This window comes from Macrotis lagotis, chromosome 2, assembly GCF_037893015.1.
Source record: "Macrotis lagotis isolate mMagLag1 chromosome 2, bilby.v1.9.chrom.fasta, whole genome shotgun sequence".
NCBI lineage: Eukaryota > Metazoa > Chordata > Mammalia > Peramelemorphia > Peramelidae > Macrotis > Macrotis lagotis.
The window spans coordinates 175,371,047-175,387,523 of record NC_133659.1 but is presented as its reverse complement, the minus strand read 5'-3'; positions in this window follow the sequence as shown (position 1 = coordinate 175,387,523).

The following is a 16,477-nucleotide window of genomic DNA, read 5'->3' as shown; positions in this document are numbered from 1 at the left end:
CAGATTTGAACTTGGGTCTTCCTGACTCCAGGGTTAATACTTTATCCATTGAACCACCTGGCTGCTCTATTTGAAAAAAATAATATACTCAAATGGGAAAGAAAGCATCACTTTAAAATTTCATTCTTAAGTAACCACAAATACTTAGTAATGGGATATGTATGCTTCTTGGACACTACAAAACTTCTCATCCCTGGAATCAGATTGGATATCCTCCACCCTCATTTCCTGTTCTTCATTGATTTTTGTACAATCTTTTTTTATTCTAGCAACCACTGAAAACTCAATTTTGAAAAGATCTGATGTGGCAAATGACAAAGTTCAGGAAGTTATTGGAGAAGCTGAAAGTAGAAAAAAACTCCAAAACCACACCTCAAACATTCTAGGACATCATCAAAAGGAATAGAGTGGGATCTAATTTTGAAACTGAATTCTTTCAAATTAGTAGTTTGCACAATGTCTGACCACTGTGTTTCCCCTCAAAACTGAAAATATCCCTTAATGGCCCTATGAGTTCACTATGGTGCCCTGGATGCCAACACACACTTGGCACTGCAGCTATCATGCCTATCTCACAGGGCTGTGGTGAGGTTCAAATGAGAGGATGTGTGAAAAATACTTTATGTTAAATATGATTATATCCCTTTCCAATACCTAGGGCAACACTCTCTAACCAGTTGATAACTATTTAATAAATGAATCATTCAAGCAGTATCTGGCATATAATAAGCATTTCAGAAATATTCATTCATTTGTTATGTAGATGAAGAAATTGAGTCCTGGTCAGCTTTATTGTTGTTCAGATATCTATTCTTTGTGTTCTTATTTTACTTTTGGCAAAGATAGTAGTTTTCCATTTCTTTCTCTGACTAATTTTACAGTTGAGGAAACTGAGACCAACAGGGATAAGTGACTTCCCCAGGGTCACAGAGCCAAGAAGCATCTGAGGCCAGATTTGAAGTCAGGAAGACAAAGGCCTGGCACTCTATCAACTTTGGTACCCACCTGCCTGGGTCAGTCAGTCAATAGACTGTGCAGGGTGTGGTGCTGAGCTCTGGATATACAAAGAAAAGCAAAAGATAATCTGTCCTCAAAGAAATCACTGTATAACAAGAGAGAGATAATTTGCAAACAAGATATATACAGGAAAATTGAAGGTAATCAACAGTGGGTGGCCACTAGTGTTAAGGAGGGGAGCAGGAAAGACTTCTTATAGAAGATGGGATTTTAGTGGGGACTTGAAGGAAATCAGAGAAGCCAAGAGGCAGAGATAGGAAAAGAGATTTCCAGGCAAAGGAGATATGCCTGGAACTGGGAGATTGAATACCTTCTATGAGGAACAGCATTGCCATTGGACATCAGAATATGGTATAGTCACTGAAAAGGTATGTGAGTGACTAAGGGATAGCATAGATTGTGAAAAGATTTGAATACTAGAGGATTGTATATTTGATCCTATACAGAAGTTGAGTCACTTGCCTCAAATCACAATGATTCAATATAGAATCCAATCTTCCTAGCTAACAACATCAATGATCTTTCAGTGCCCACCTGCCTCTCAAGTTCTTTGATTCAATTTAATTAATTCCAATTCAATAAACATTATTGAAGCACCTAGTATGTGTTAGGATATAAATAAGTGTGTGGGGGGGAACCCAGTTCCTGTCCTCAAGGAGTTTGCAGTCTAATAGGGTGACTACATACACAAAACAAAGCTGAAAAGGGGTGGAGATAAGGGGATCTCAACAGGTATCTGGTTCCATGGAGCTGCAGATGGAAAGTGATGGAAAGGAAAACTTTGGGAGGAATTTAATGGTCTATCCTCCAACCCACTAATTAGCAGGTAAAGGAGGTTGAAGGGTTGGGAAAGTGTTGAATATCCAAGACTGAGTTAGCTGCTTAGGGATAAGATTCTTATTCCATGGACTTGAAACAAAGCAAAACTGCAGAATGGAGGTCTCTCCAGCCCCAAGACCCAGGGTCTTTCTGTGTGGATACTAGGGACTGGACAGGGGCAGCTAGGTGGCATAGTAGGTAGAGCACTGACCTTGGAGTCAGGAGGACAGGAGTTCCAATCCAGTCTCAGACACTTGTCTCTTACTAGCTGAGTGACCTGGGCAAGTCACTTAACCCTGATTGCCTCTCATCCAGGGTTATCTCCAATTGTCCTTGTCTGGCTACTGGACTCAAATGACTCTCACTCAAATCCAATTCATTTGCTTATCATGGTGTCACCTTCCTTATATCATGATCTGTTTTTGAGAAGAGATAAACATCATTTAGAAACTACTTTAATAAGATGTCCATTGTTTGCTGATGTAGGGACTTACTGAATATATGTATACATACATATTTATATGTGTGTGTGTGTATGTGTATGTATAATTTGCATGGCTCCTAATATCTGTTCATTTTTCATGTCATCCTCAATTAGCATTGTGTCCTGGCTAGGGAAAACTTGACACAGGAATGAGCAAAAAATTTTGATGATTACTGTGGTGATTCTGGGATCTGACCAGTAGATGGTAGTGCAGCACAACCCTTGGAGCCAGTTACATTCTCCATCAGTAACTATCTCATCCTGAATGAATTCACCAGCTGGGTCATTTAGGAAGATGAAGGGGAGGGGGGTGCGGGGGTGAAGGAATGTCAAGGAGTGGACTAAAGTGACCTGAGCTTGGAGATCTCACCTGGACAGGAAAAGATTGTCTCTGACAGATTGAAAATTTGACAGACCTATTCTTGTCCAAAGATAGTGAACAAATAAACTCCCTCTTTTCCTCCCTTTTCTCAACTTCCCATCACTCTGGTATCTTCTACTACTTTTTTTCCCTTTACACTAGTGTCACATGATAAAGGGACCTTATTCCTTAGCAAGACTAACCCCTCTACTTGTTCAAGTGATCCCATTCCATCCCATTTCCTCCAATAAATTGCCCCTTTTGTCATCCCACTGTTATTACTTACCTTCAGTTCCTCCCTCTCTGGTTCATTTCCTACTTCCTATAAATGTGCCATGTTTTTCCCATTCTAAACAAAAACTTTACTAGTCTCTTCCATTCCTGCTATCATCCTACTTCTTTTCTACTCTTTATAACTGAATTTCTTGAAAAGACTATACTAGGTGCCTCCATTTGCTCTCCCTTTACTGTGTGTGTGTGTGTGTGTGTGTGTGTGTGTGTGTGATGTCACATGTGTGATGTCACTCCCTTACTCAATAAACTCCAGTGGCTCCCTATTGTCTCCAAGATGAAATACAATATATATATATATATATATATATATATGAGTTATATTATGATGAAAGTTTAGCTTTAGAGGGGGAAGGGACATTCTTGTTTGACATTCATAATCCTTCAAATCCTACTCCCATAATACTTTCCCAGTCTTCTTACTGCTTATTCCCAGAAAAACTGGCCTCCTATGTGACCTAAGGATGGGGATCTACCTGGATAGGAAAAGATTTTCTCTGACAGTGAACAAATAAGCTCTCTCTTCTCCCCATTTTTCTCATCTCCCATCACTCTGGTACCTTCTGCTACTTTTTTTCCCCTTTAACCTAGTCTCACATGATGAAGGGACTTATTCCATGAACAAGACATTCCCTCTTTCAGATCCAGATATTTTCTCTGGCTCTCCTTCATGCCTACAATGTCCTCCCTTCTCTTTTCTGATTTCTGATCTTCCTGTTTTTCTTTAGGTTCCAACTAAAATCCACTCCTTTTAATTCTAATGGCTTCTCTAACATGGGCAGACCTGTGCTTTAGAAAAATCATCTTCGTGTCTGAATGAAGGACTGATTAGAACGGGGAAAGATGAGGCAGGCAGACCCACCAGCTGGTTGTTGTTACAGTCCAGGCATGAGACAATATAGGTCTGCCCAGAGGAGAGAGGGGGTTATATACCAGATATTCCTATTTACCACGTATACATACACACACACACACACACACACACACACACGTATACATACATATATACATACACATACATATACATACACATACACACATACACATATACATATACATATACATATACATATATGTGTGTGTGACACTGTGTGACATTGCTGTCTATATATCAGCTAGCCCTCCTATCATATATCATTTTTTGAATAGATTTGTTTACATGTTATCTCTGATCAGACTTTAATTAATTATTTATTTTTTTAAAATTTATTTAAGGCAATGGGGTTAAGTGACATGCCCAAGGTCACACAGCTAGGCAATTAATTATCAAGTGTCTGAGGTCTGCTTTGAACTCCTGCTCCACTGCTGCCCAGCTGCCCCATTGGGACTGTTTTTTGCCTCTTTATATCTCCAGTACTTACCACTTACTGGCACATATTGTTTAGTTGTTTTCGGTCATATCTGACTTTTTGTGACAACTTTAGGGGCTTCTTGGCACAGATGTTGGATTGTTGTTTGCTTTTTTTCTCCAGATCATTTTAGAGCTGAGGAAACAGAAGCACACGATTAAGTTATTTGCCTAAAGTTACATAGCTAGGATATAACCGAGACTGGATTTGAGCCGGCCTCTCACTATTCATTGCACCACCTAGTTGACCTAGTACATTGTAGGTACTTAATAAAAATTTATTGACTGAAGAATTTGAATCCCAGCTCTCTCCCACTTACTTGCTGTATGTTCTAAGGCAAGTCAGTTAAACTCTCTGGAATTTAGTTTCTTCCTCTGTAAAATGAGGGACTCAGTATCTAAGGTCTCCTTCAGTTCTAGATATAAATTCTTCATGGTGATTGAGGTGTTTTATTTTAGTCCTTAATTTTCTCAGGGCTTTTTTGGAGAGAAAGCCTTCTTCAGTGGATGATCTTAGAGTCAAGTTTCTGGGTTCATATTCTATCTCTGATATATGCAACTTATATTATGATGAGAGTATAGATTTAGAAGTGGAAGGGAACACAGTGGTCCTCCAGTACAGCCCTCTCATTTTACAGAGGAGAAAACTGAGGGATAAAGAAATATAGTTGACTTGATTAAAGCCAGTTAGCTACTAAGTGGCAGTTAGGATTTAAAGTCAAGTCCTTTGATTTGAACACCACATCTCCCCCTCCCAATAAGTTATTACCTTGGACAAGTCATTTAACTTCTTTGTTTTTGTGGTCACACAGCTATTAAGTATCAGGTCTCTGAGGTTGGATTTGAACTTGGGTCCTCCTGACTTTAGGACCAGTGCTCTATCCACTGTACCACCTAGCTGCCCATCACTTAAATTCTTGGTACCTTCACCCATGGGTTCTTGATGTTTTATGAATCATTATCTTTGATCAGTTAAAATTTTAGGGAATTTTTTTGGGGGGGAATGTTAAGGTTTTGTATCTTTTATTCCAACCTATTAATTCCTTTTCCATTTATTTCTTCTACAGGTCTTCTTTGTGCCCCCCCCCCCCCCCCACTCCCCAACTCCTTTATTTCTTCTACTATTCTCTTTTGAATTTTAAATTATTTTATTTTTTAAGGTTTTTTTTGGCAAGGCAATGGAGTCAAGTGACTTGCCCAAGATCACACACAGCTAGGTAATTATTAAGTGTCTAAGGCCGAATTTGAACTCAAGTCCTCCTGACTCCAGGGCTGGTGCTCTATCCACTGTGCTACCTAGCTATCCTTTAAATTATTTTTTAGCTTTCTCTCTCTTTTTTTTTAAAAATTCTTGTTTCATCTCTTTCAGGAATTCTTGCTGAAATTGTTCCCAAGCTATGTTTTTCTTTTTAGGCTTTGCTCATGGATGTTTCCAAATCATTTTCTTCTTCCGTATTTTTGTCTTGAGCTTACTTGTCACCATAATAGCTCTTCTTGTTGTTGTAGTTGCTGTTGTTGTTTGCTCATTCTTTCTGTCCACTTCTTGATTTTGGACTTTGTTTTAGGACTAGCTTCTTAGAATTTCTGGAATGAATATCTGGCCCTTCTGCTACTTTCTTAGGCTATTGAATGTTGTGACATTTAAGAATTTCAGGGACAGCTCAGATTGGGAATCTGCAAGCTTCAGAGTTCTGAAAGTGAAGTGAGTTTGTATAAAACCTTCTCATTGCCCTCCTAATCTGAGCTCTGCCAATTTCTGATCCAGGTTTAGATCTGAGCAAGATACTTTTGACTTGTCACTAGCTAGAAATTCCAGGAGACTGCTTCTAAACTCAGTTACTATCACCCCATTCACTGGGTAGCTCTGCAGGTTCATATTGACTGTAGTACCAGTTTCCTCTTTTGTCTGGGATTTCTGTCCTAGTTATTCCACTACAGGTTTCAGCCTGGTTTCAGTTTTCAGAACTGAGTCCCAACTCTATCCCGCTCCAGGTCAGAGCCACACATTTTGCTTGTGAACGGTTTTTCTCCATCATTCCTAGGTACAAGTTCCTTTCTTAGTCCTTTCTGCTCTGTGATCCAGTACTCAGTGGCTAAAAAGTTGCCAGAGACACTTGTTTCCTGCAATGGAGGGAGACTGGTTCAAGCATCTTCCTCTCCCTGGTCCCCAAGACTTCTTCCTGCTCTAGAATTTCCTTCTTGTTTGCAGATTTTCTTTGAGTCCCTAAGTGCTGGTATATTCCTTACCAAACTCCTTCCCCAGGATCCATGGATCTCTTTATCTATCCTCTATATCATACTAGGCTAGAAAAATTACTCATCATGATTTTTTTTCTTGGATTTTTCCAATTAGGATTTGATCCTGTTTATTTTCTAGCTCTTTATAGAGAAGTGGTAGGGAAACTAGACTTTCAACTAATTCCATCAAGTTGACTCCTAAGTCTATTTTCTAAGTTTTATAACTTTGTTTTTACAATTTTTTGATAACTGTATTTCAATATTATTGGTTTCTTTTGTTATTTTTGTGCATTTTATTTTATGAATTTAACAACATGAGTCTGAGAACAGGCTTCACCAAATTGCTAAAGGGGTCCATGATACTAAAACAAAGAAACAAAAGTTTAGAAGTCCTACTCTAAATCTATAACAAACAGAAGAATTGTTGTTCTTTCATCAGTGGAGGGACTTCCTTTTGCCAATAGGATCACAGATCTTGACCAAACAAAAGAGTTGCTTGGTGTGGAAGACTCTGTATCTGACTCTTAGACTCCTCAAATCCAAAAGACTTATGTGACACTGCTCTCTGGATATCAGCTAGCCCTCCTGTCAGGACCAGAAAGGAACTGGGAGCCTGGCATATTCCTAGGAGCTTAAATGCTTCTTTGTTCTGACTTAAATCTTCATACATTGTGGCTCCAAAATACTGTGTGATGGTGATGGTTGTTGTTGTTGTTGTTGGTGGTGGTGGTGGTGGTGTTTTGTGTGTGTGTGTGTGTGTGTGTGTGTGTGTGTGTGTGCATATGTGTGTGTGTGTGTGTGTGTGTGTGTGTGTGTGTGTGTGTGTGTGTATGTCTATCTGTCTGTCTCTGTTTTAATGAACTGAAATCTGGAAGTCTTTCCTGAGACAACCTTGGAAAAACAGATTCTTGCAAATAGGAAGGTGGGTTGGGGGGAGGGCTAGGAGTATGCAATGAAATCACTGATGAATTAAAACTTCATTTCTATCTTTTAAAAGCCATTTGTATCTCAGATAGAGGTCAGTATTAGAATGAATCTATATCTTTTTTTGTTTGACACTGACAAAAATTCCATTTGCAGGTGGCTATTGATGCTTTAAAGGTATAATGTATCATGCAAATAATTTCCCCCCTCCCCCCCCACAATATGACGTATAAAGTGTAGGTTGATTTATATTGATGTCAGTCATGAAATAGGAAGTTAGGAGCTTTAAAATGAGTGCTGCTTACTGAATAAATATACAGGTTGATTGTATCCAGTGCCTCTGTAATTGCATGTTGATCCTCTAATCTCCCTCCCCATCCCTCACACTGGGGAGAAGTCAGAGGCCCTGTAGTATGAAGATGTCTTTTATTAGACAAATTAAGGAAAGGACATTTAATTGCCCCTCCAGTTTAGACCTACTGTTTTAAAACAAGATACAAGGAAGATGAAGGATCCTGGTTCTCATTGTCTTCTTCTGTAACCCAGCCTGACTAGTCAACTCATTTCTCATCTATTAATATTTATTGGGAATCCACAGGGGACTGAGAATTGTCAAGAACATGGTGCACTCCAGATAGCAAAGGGGACCCTGTACATTCCTCTCACATCTTTTCTAGGGAGAACGATTAGATGACTGAGGAGCAATATCCCCAGGGAAGATGTTGAACCACCACTTTAACTCCTTAAAGAATAGGCTGAGCAAATGCCCTGCAGGGAATTGGCCTTGAAAGGAAAGAGGCCCAGCTGCCCTAAGAGGCTTCTACCATCCTTGGTTGCTCTCCTGGATCTGCTGCCCTCAGCACATCTCCTGGCTTCTGTAGAAGTCATGAAAGGGAAATGTGACATCATATGTCTGCAGAGGCCATCAAAGGTTTTTTCTCACCTCTCTATATAACTTCATTTGGGATGATAGTATCATAGATTTTGAGTGGGAGAGGATCTTAGATATTATCTAATCTATGAATAAATTTCAGTTGGTCTGTGAACTGGGGGGGGAATATATCTTTATTTTTTCTAACCATTGATTGACTCTTTACTCATATATTTTTTATTTTATGCCCTTAAAAAGATCATTCTGAGAAGACTTCATTAATGCTCACAGAAGTCTGTGACATATAAAAGAACTGTTCCAGTCTAACCCTCTTTTTTACAGATGAGGAAACTGAGGCCAAGAGATTTTAAATAACTTACTAAAGTCTGTAATTTAGGCATCAAAGGATCATAGAATATAAATACTAAAAGGGATCTCTTGAGAGTTCCCACCACTTAAATTTGACATGTTGTTCAGGGAAGCTGGGCCTATAGTTTGGAAAACTCATCTTCCTGGATCAGATCTAACCATAACCACTTACTAGCTATATGACCCTGGTCAAGTCACTTAACCCTATTGTCCTCAATTTCCTCAACTGTAAAATGAACTAGAGAAGGAAATGGCAAACCATTCTATTATTTCTAGCAAGAAAATCTCAAATTGTCAGACAGGCTGAAAATGATTGAACAACAACAAAAGGTTATTCAGTCTGCCTGAAATATCCTAGGGAAGGAAGATCCACCAACTCCTGAAGATGCCGGTTTTAATTTTGAATAATTTAAAGTAGCTTCAGAGTATTGTTTAGTGGGAGAAGACAGCTAGGTGATATAGTGGATAGAACATTGACCTTGGAGTGAGGAGAAAGGAAGTTTGAATCTTGCTTCAGACACTTGACACTGGCTGTATGACCTTGGGTAAGTCACTTAACCAGTCTTTCTTTGTATCTGGGACCATACCTAGTTGTCCTGATTCATATCTGATCACTGGACTCAGATGGCTCTGGAGGAGAAAGTGAGGCATATGACCTAGCACAGCCATCATCACTCAAATCCAGTATATGTCCTTGATATGGCATCGTGTCCCTGATGACCATCATGGTCTTCAAGACTAAAGAACAAACATCATCATCATCAGTGTGAGAGGACCTGAATTCAGATCTCATTTTTGCTCTTTCCTATCTTTGTGCCTTCAAACAAGTCACTTAGCTTGTCTAAGCCTTAGTTTCCTTATCTATAAAATGAAGGTTAGATGGCCTCTCAGGTCCTCTGCTTCCTCTAAATCTATAATCCACTTTGTCATTCTTTACTATATTTAGAGCTATTTCCAAAGTTAATTCTGCCTTCCACTCCCTTTGTGGCTGAATAGCTCTCTCCAAGATCACAAATGAACTTTGTAATCTTTAAATCCAATGACTTGGTTTTTTTTTTTTGCCTGTTTTCATACTTGACACTTTAAACAACATATTCTTGTTCTTGGTAATCTATATTTCCTTTACCTTCTAGGACACTACACTCTCATGTTTCTCCTCTAGTGTCTCTGATCACTCCTACTCTGTTTTCTTTGTTGGTTTCTTATCTTCAAGTTAACCTTGAAATATTACTGTCCCTTGGTCTTCTTTTACTTGTTCTTGGTTCTCTTCAGCACTATCTTTGGGCTCTTTCCTTTCTTTACACAATTTTCCTTATTATTATCATCCCCTCTTATGGCTTCATTTTATATGGACTGCTTGTCTACCTCTATTAGAATGTAAGCACCTTACAAATAGGGATTGTTTCATTCTTTGTACTTGCATCCCCAGTCCCTAGCACAATTGCCAAGTACACAGTAGGTGTTTAATAAATACTTATGGCTTGATAATCTGAAGCAAATTAGGAAAAGTTTCTTGAAAGAAGTGGTACCCAAAGTGAATCCTGAAGAAAAGAAAGAAATTCAACAAATAAAGTGGTGGACTGAGTCCTTCCTAGGTGATATCATTCCTTTGCAGGTGATTCCCAAATCTCTCTCTCTCTCTCTCTCTCTCTCTCTCTCTCTCTCTCTCTCTCTCTCTCTCTCATTCCCCTCTTCTCTAAACTTTCTATAGATTTTTCCAACTTTTTGTTGGATATCCCCACCCAGATATCCTTCTTAAAACCTTAAACTTAATATGCTTAAAACTAAACTTCTCATCTTTCACTTCAAACTTGGCCTTCTTTCTAGCTTTTTAAAAATTTCTGCTGAGGGCATCACCATCTTCCTAATAGTTTAGGTTTGTAATCTCTAATCCATCTTTGATTCTTCCCTGTCAAGGGACTTTTCCCTCTATATTTGATCAAATTTCAAGTCCTCTCAATTCTACCTCTACCTATTTCTCAGTTCTGCCCTTTTCTTTTCTCTAGAACTGTAACCAAATTAGTTTGAACTCTCATTCCTTAATTGCTCTTCTTGCTTTATTTCTTATTCAACCTTTATGCAATGGCCTGAATAAGTTTTCTTACTGCTCAACTTTGATCATCTAATTCTTCTATTAAAAATCTTCAGTCATTTCCCCATTACCTATTGAATAAAGTTTAACCCTTAATTCTGATGTAGAAGAGTTAGAACAAGAGACCAAATATGATGTGCTGGCAGGGGAAAGTGTGACACATATCAAGAGCTTCTTGGAATTCTCTAACCAATACAGTTATTTGTAGTTCTTAGAACAGGACAAGGTTAGAATAGTTTCTTTACCACAATGTTTCTCAATCTTATTTATGTTTGAGAAAGTAGAGTCCTAGGGAGATTTATCTCAATCAAGGGGTGTAGGTTCTAAAAATTAGAATGTAATTCTTATCACAAGTTAGGTGAGAGTTAAATTAGAGTGTTAAATTGCTGTGGGAAGACAGAAAACAAAGTTCATTGTTGTTAAAAGAAAAGTTTTAAAACAAGATCAAAGGGTAAAATTTGTCTCAACTTAAGTCTCTGCATTCTGGCACAGCCTGGATAAGGAGAATATTTCTTACCAGTGACTGAGAAATATGAATGGAAAAATTGAATTAGAGTTTCATGACTGGGGCTGAACCTGACTGAGAGAGCTGAATCTTTGTAGTTGATATTTGAAAATGTCATTTGAGGACAACTTTTGTATAGCCTTTTGTATAGGTTTAGATTCCACTACTTCTTAGTAAAAAGAGAACTGAGATCAAAGACAATTAACTCAGGATACAAAATGATTAAGGAAGATCAAGAAGAATTAAAAAGTAGGACCTAAGGAGAAAGAGAAAGTAGTTGGCAAGACAAGGTAAATGAGAAAAGGTAAGTGGAACAACTAGGGGATAAGGCATATAGTTGGAGTGGATTGGTGGGTGGGGCAAATTGATGAAATAGGCAGTTGGTTCAAACATGAAGGGGAAGTGGATGTGACTGTGGAGTTACTGAGACTAAGGAAAGGAAACTGACTGGGAAAGTCAAGGTGTTAAGAGGTAATAATTGCTTGTAAAATTATTTAGAATTGAAATGCAAATACCCACAGATGGTTAAAACAAACAAAAACAATCTAAGCTGAATATTCAATCTATATGAAAAGTAGGGAAAATTGTGCAGTGACTTACATCTTGCTGTGATATTTGTATTTCTGTCATAGGCAAGTGACTGTTATCTCTATATGTAGGCTGATTTCCCTCTTGATAAAAAGATAAAGATTTTCTGAAGGTGAACCTCCACATTCCAGGTTGCTAAAGGGCATCCTCAAGACAACAGAAATAAGGCTTCAGTGGGGGAAAAAAAAGGAAGGTAGAGGAGAGGGGATCTTTGTTAGGATATTGGAGAGTATAAGAATGTTACTCAAAGGAGGGAGGGAAGGAAAATGATAGCTATACAACTAGAGTCTAAAAAAAGATTTAAGGCTCTTTCTGAAGAAGAAGGAGATGGAAATTTAAAGGAGGAAGCTGATTATCCTTCAAATAAGAACCGTAGAAAAACTCAGGTGAAAGATCATTTATAAGGATCAGGGAAGAAAACAGAAAAGTATAGTAATAATTGGTTCAAGGGAACTGGGGCAGTCATTTAGCAACCTGATTGTTGATAATAGAGAGGTCTGTTATCTTCTCAGGGACATTGTATTCATAACAGGGAACCTCCCAGGTCTTGTCAAAATGGATCACAAGTACCCACTTTTTTTTTAGTTTTTTTTTGCAAGGCAAATAGAGTTAAGTGTCTTGCTCAAGGCTACACAGCTAGGTAATTATTAAGTATCTGAGACCGGATTTGAACCCAGGTACTCCTGACTCCAGGGCCAGTGCTTAATCCACTGTGCCACCTAGCTGCCCCAAGTACCCACTTTTTATGATTAATTCAAACACAAATGATGCTGCTGGAAGGACCCTACAACATATTGTTAATCTTGTGAAATCTTATAGAGTCACAGTTGATATTTTACTCCCTATTGTGCATGGAAGGGGATAAAGGTAGAAGAGAAAGGTTAATTTGGGAGGAGAACAACAGGTTAGGAAGATAAGGTCTGGGAGTGGTATTTTTATTTCTGGATCATAACTGAAAAAATAGAGATGATAGATTCCTGGCTAGAGGTGGGATGTATCTAACAAAAGTTATCAGGAATGTATTTGTTCAGGGTTAGCTAGGTGGTGCAGTGGATAGAGCACCAGCCTTGGAGTCAGGAGGACCTGAGTTCAAATCAGACCTCAGTCATTTAATAAATGCCTGTGTGACCTTGGGCAAGTCAATTAATCCCATTGCCATAAATAAAATTTTAAAAAAAAGAATATTTTTGTTCATGTCTTGAAAATGTAATCAAAGGATGACACATACTGACTAAATAAAATAATTGCAGAAAGACCCCAGCAACATATCTAAAAGGATATACAAAATAACCAAGTAGGTTTTATAACAGGAATTTAGGTTTGTTTTATTATTAGGAAAACTATAAATAGATCACATTAATAACAAGTTTAATAAAAATTATGTCTCTATCCGTGGAAGTAGAAAAATCTTTTGACAAAATATAATTCAAATTTCTGGTTAAGTAAGCAAACCAACAAACGCTGAAAAACATAGGATCTTTCTTGAATATTGTAAATTGTATTTATCCAAAACCAAGAGTCAAATTATGTGTAATATGTAAAAATTATAAACTTATTTCCAATAATTCTGGGCATAATGCAAGGATGCCTATTCTCACTAATATTATTTGATATAATACTAGAAATATTAGTTATAGCAATAAAGCAAGAAAAATTGAGGAAATAAGATATGCAAAGAAGAAAATTATTGTGGATAATATGTTAGCCTACTTAGAGAATCCAAAATCAGCTTTATAGCTGATTATTATTATTATTATTATTATTATTAACTTTATAGTTAATTGAAAGGACTACTAATTTTATTAACTAAGTAGTAGAATCATTAGCATTTCTATATCTATCCAACAAAATGCAATAGGAAGAGATGAAAGGAGAAATATTCAAAATAACAATAGAATTATAAAATACCTGGGAAATTATACAAGGTGAACAGAGGAGAGCTATTACTGTAACTACCAGAAAAATTCTATAGAAAATGTAAAGATACTTTAAAAATTGGAGAGATATTAATTGTTCATTGGTGGATCAAGTCAATATAATAATAATAATGAAAATACTCCATGTTAATTTAATTATTCAATGTCATGTCAATCAAGTCTTTTAGGGATTACATTATAGAGCTAGAAAAATAATAAGATATTTACCTGGAGGGGGAAAAAAGGTTAAGAATCACAGGAGATGTAATGGGGGAGGAGGCAGTGGAAAAGAAGGAAGCCTGCAAGTGTCATAATGTCCTACTATAATACAAAACACTGAATATTAAAATTATTGAAAAAAAAAGAAAGAAAAGTCATTCAGTGGAATATAAAGAATTAAATGAGCACCTATGGGTTTTTTGGTCTTAATTGTTAGGTCAAAATTAGTATAAGCAGTAGAGAATCAATCCTTACTTTGTTGCATCTCTTCTTCAGAGGCTGCATTGAGTGCACACAATCATCTGTGAACAAAAAAACTATGTACAACTCTCTCTACTTTAATCTTGGCTTGTAGCCTTTGCAAGTTAACTTTAGAAGTATAAATGATACAAGCTTACAAAAATAACATTTGAAAGATTAATTATTTAAAATGTTAAAATATTAATGTTTGTTATTAAAATTCAATAAAACCAACTTCCTTGTTATATATAATATATAATTATTTAAAGTGTAAAATATTGATGTTTCTTATTGAACTTCAACATAACCAATCACTTTGTATTATTCTGCACTTATTACAGTGCCTAGCACATAGTAGGTATTTAATAAATGTTTACTGATTGATTGACAAATCATGGCTTTAGTCAGTTTTTAACTGTTGGAAAAACTATCATCAGTTGCTATTCAGTGACTGGAAGGATTACATTTGTAATCCTAACCTTTTGGTTATCCAGAGAACTAGGTTTTGATGTACCCATGTCAGTTTTGATGCAGCTCCACAAGAAGATGATTTAATAGGGTTAGATCAGGTGAGTGAGGTGGCCAAGTAAGAGGCTGATGAGGGAAGCTAAGGACAAGAAAAATATTTGTTGAATGCTTGGCAGTTCAATTCCAGAAAGGAGGAGAAGGAGGAGCAGGAGAAAAATGTATTTTGAGAGAAAAAGAAGAATCAAAGGAAAGTTAGGACCTTTGCTTGGAGTGGATGGAAAATGGTAACTGACAATAGAGAGCAAGCAAAGATATTTAATTCTTCTTTTACTTTTGTTTTTCCTTTGTAAAGGAAAATGGTCTTTGTACCAGAGATAACAGAATATAATTGACCAAGATAATTAAGGAAATAGAGAGTACCTTGATGAATTTATCATATGCCCCATATAGATTCCATCCTTGAGTAATAAAAGAGCTAGCATATGTGGTTGTTGAATTCATATCATTGATCTTTGAAGGATCTTGGAAAATTGGAGAAGGAAGGGCTAATGTTGTACTTAGTTTTTTGTGGTTTTTTTTCTTGTTGTTTTTTTAAGGAAAGTAAAAAATATCTTAATTTATAGTCCAGTAATTGAATGACACAGTCTCAAGAAAGACATTACCAAACTTGAGAGTGTCCAGAGGAGAGCAATTAGAATGGTGAAGGGTCTTTGTCCATGTTATTTGAATATTAGTTGAAGGAATTAGAGATATTTGGTATTAACAATAATAATACTAGTATTTATGTAGTTCTTACTCCATGTTAGTCACTGTGCTTGGTGTTTTACAAATATCTCTTTTGATATAACAATCTTGGGAGGTAGGTGCTGTCATTATTCCCATTTTGCATTTGAAGAAATTGAGGCAAATGTGATTTGCACAGGGTTTGATGGTATTTGAGGTTAGAATTGAATTCAAGTCTTCCTGACTTAAGGATAAGCATTCAATTCACTGTATTACATTTAACATTCAGAAAAGTCTCAAGAAGGAAATGATGACTTTTCAGTTTTGGGGTATCATATGGAAGAGATATTAAATTTGCCTAGAGGGTATCCAGAAAGAAGAGATAGGAATGGCAAAATGATCAATTTAGGTTAAATGTCAGGGGGAAAAACTTACTAACAAAAAAAAAACCCCATCCTTTGGGATTTTCTTATTAGAGATATTGGAGTGGTTTGCCTTTTCTAGCTCATTTTATAGGTGAGGAAACTGAAGAAAACAGACTAAGTGACTTGCCCAAGGTCACATAGATAGTAAATACCTGAGACTAGGTTTGAACTTAAGAAGATGAGTGTTCTTGACTCCAGGTCCTGTTTTCTATCCACCTTGTTATCTACCTGCCCTCCTCTCCTTAGAAGTCTTAGAAGCTAACCCAAGCCACTGTTTGTTGAATATGTTATATACAGGGTTTACTTCTGTCTGAGATTCTCCTTTGTACTTATTTCTTTCTCCCTTGGACCATAGACATTCATGCTCATGCCTTTGCCTTGTCTGTTTTGTAAGCTCCTTGAGATTGTGCTGTGGCTGTCATTTCTTATATCTTTATATTTGTTTCCAGTCCCTAGCAAAGTACATGGCATACAGTGGACTTTTAATTAGTGTTTGATGAATTGAATTAAATACTATTTCTATTTTTTTTTGTTTTTGCAAGGCAATGGGGTTAAGTGACTTGCCCAAGGTCACATAGC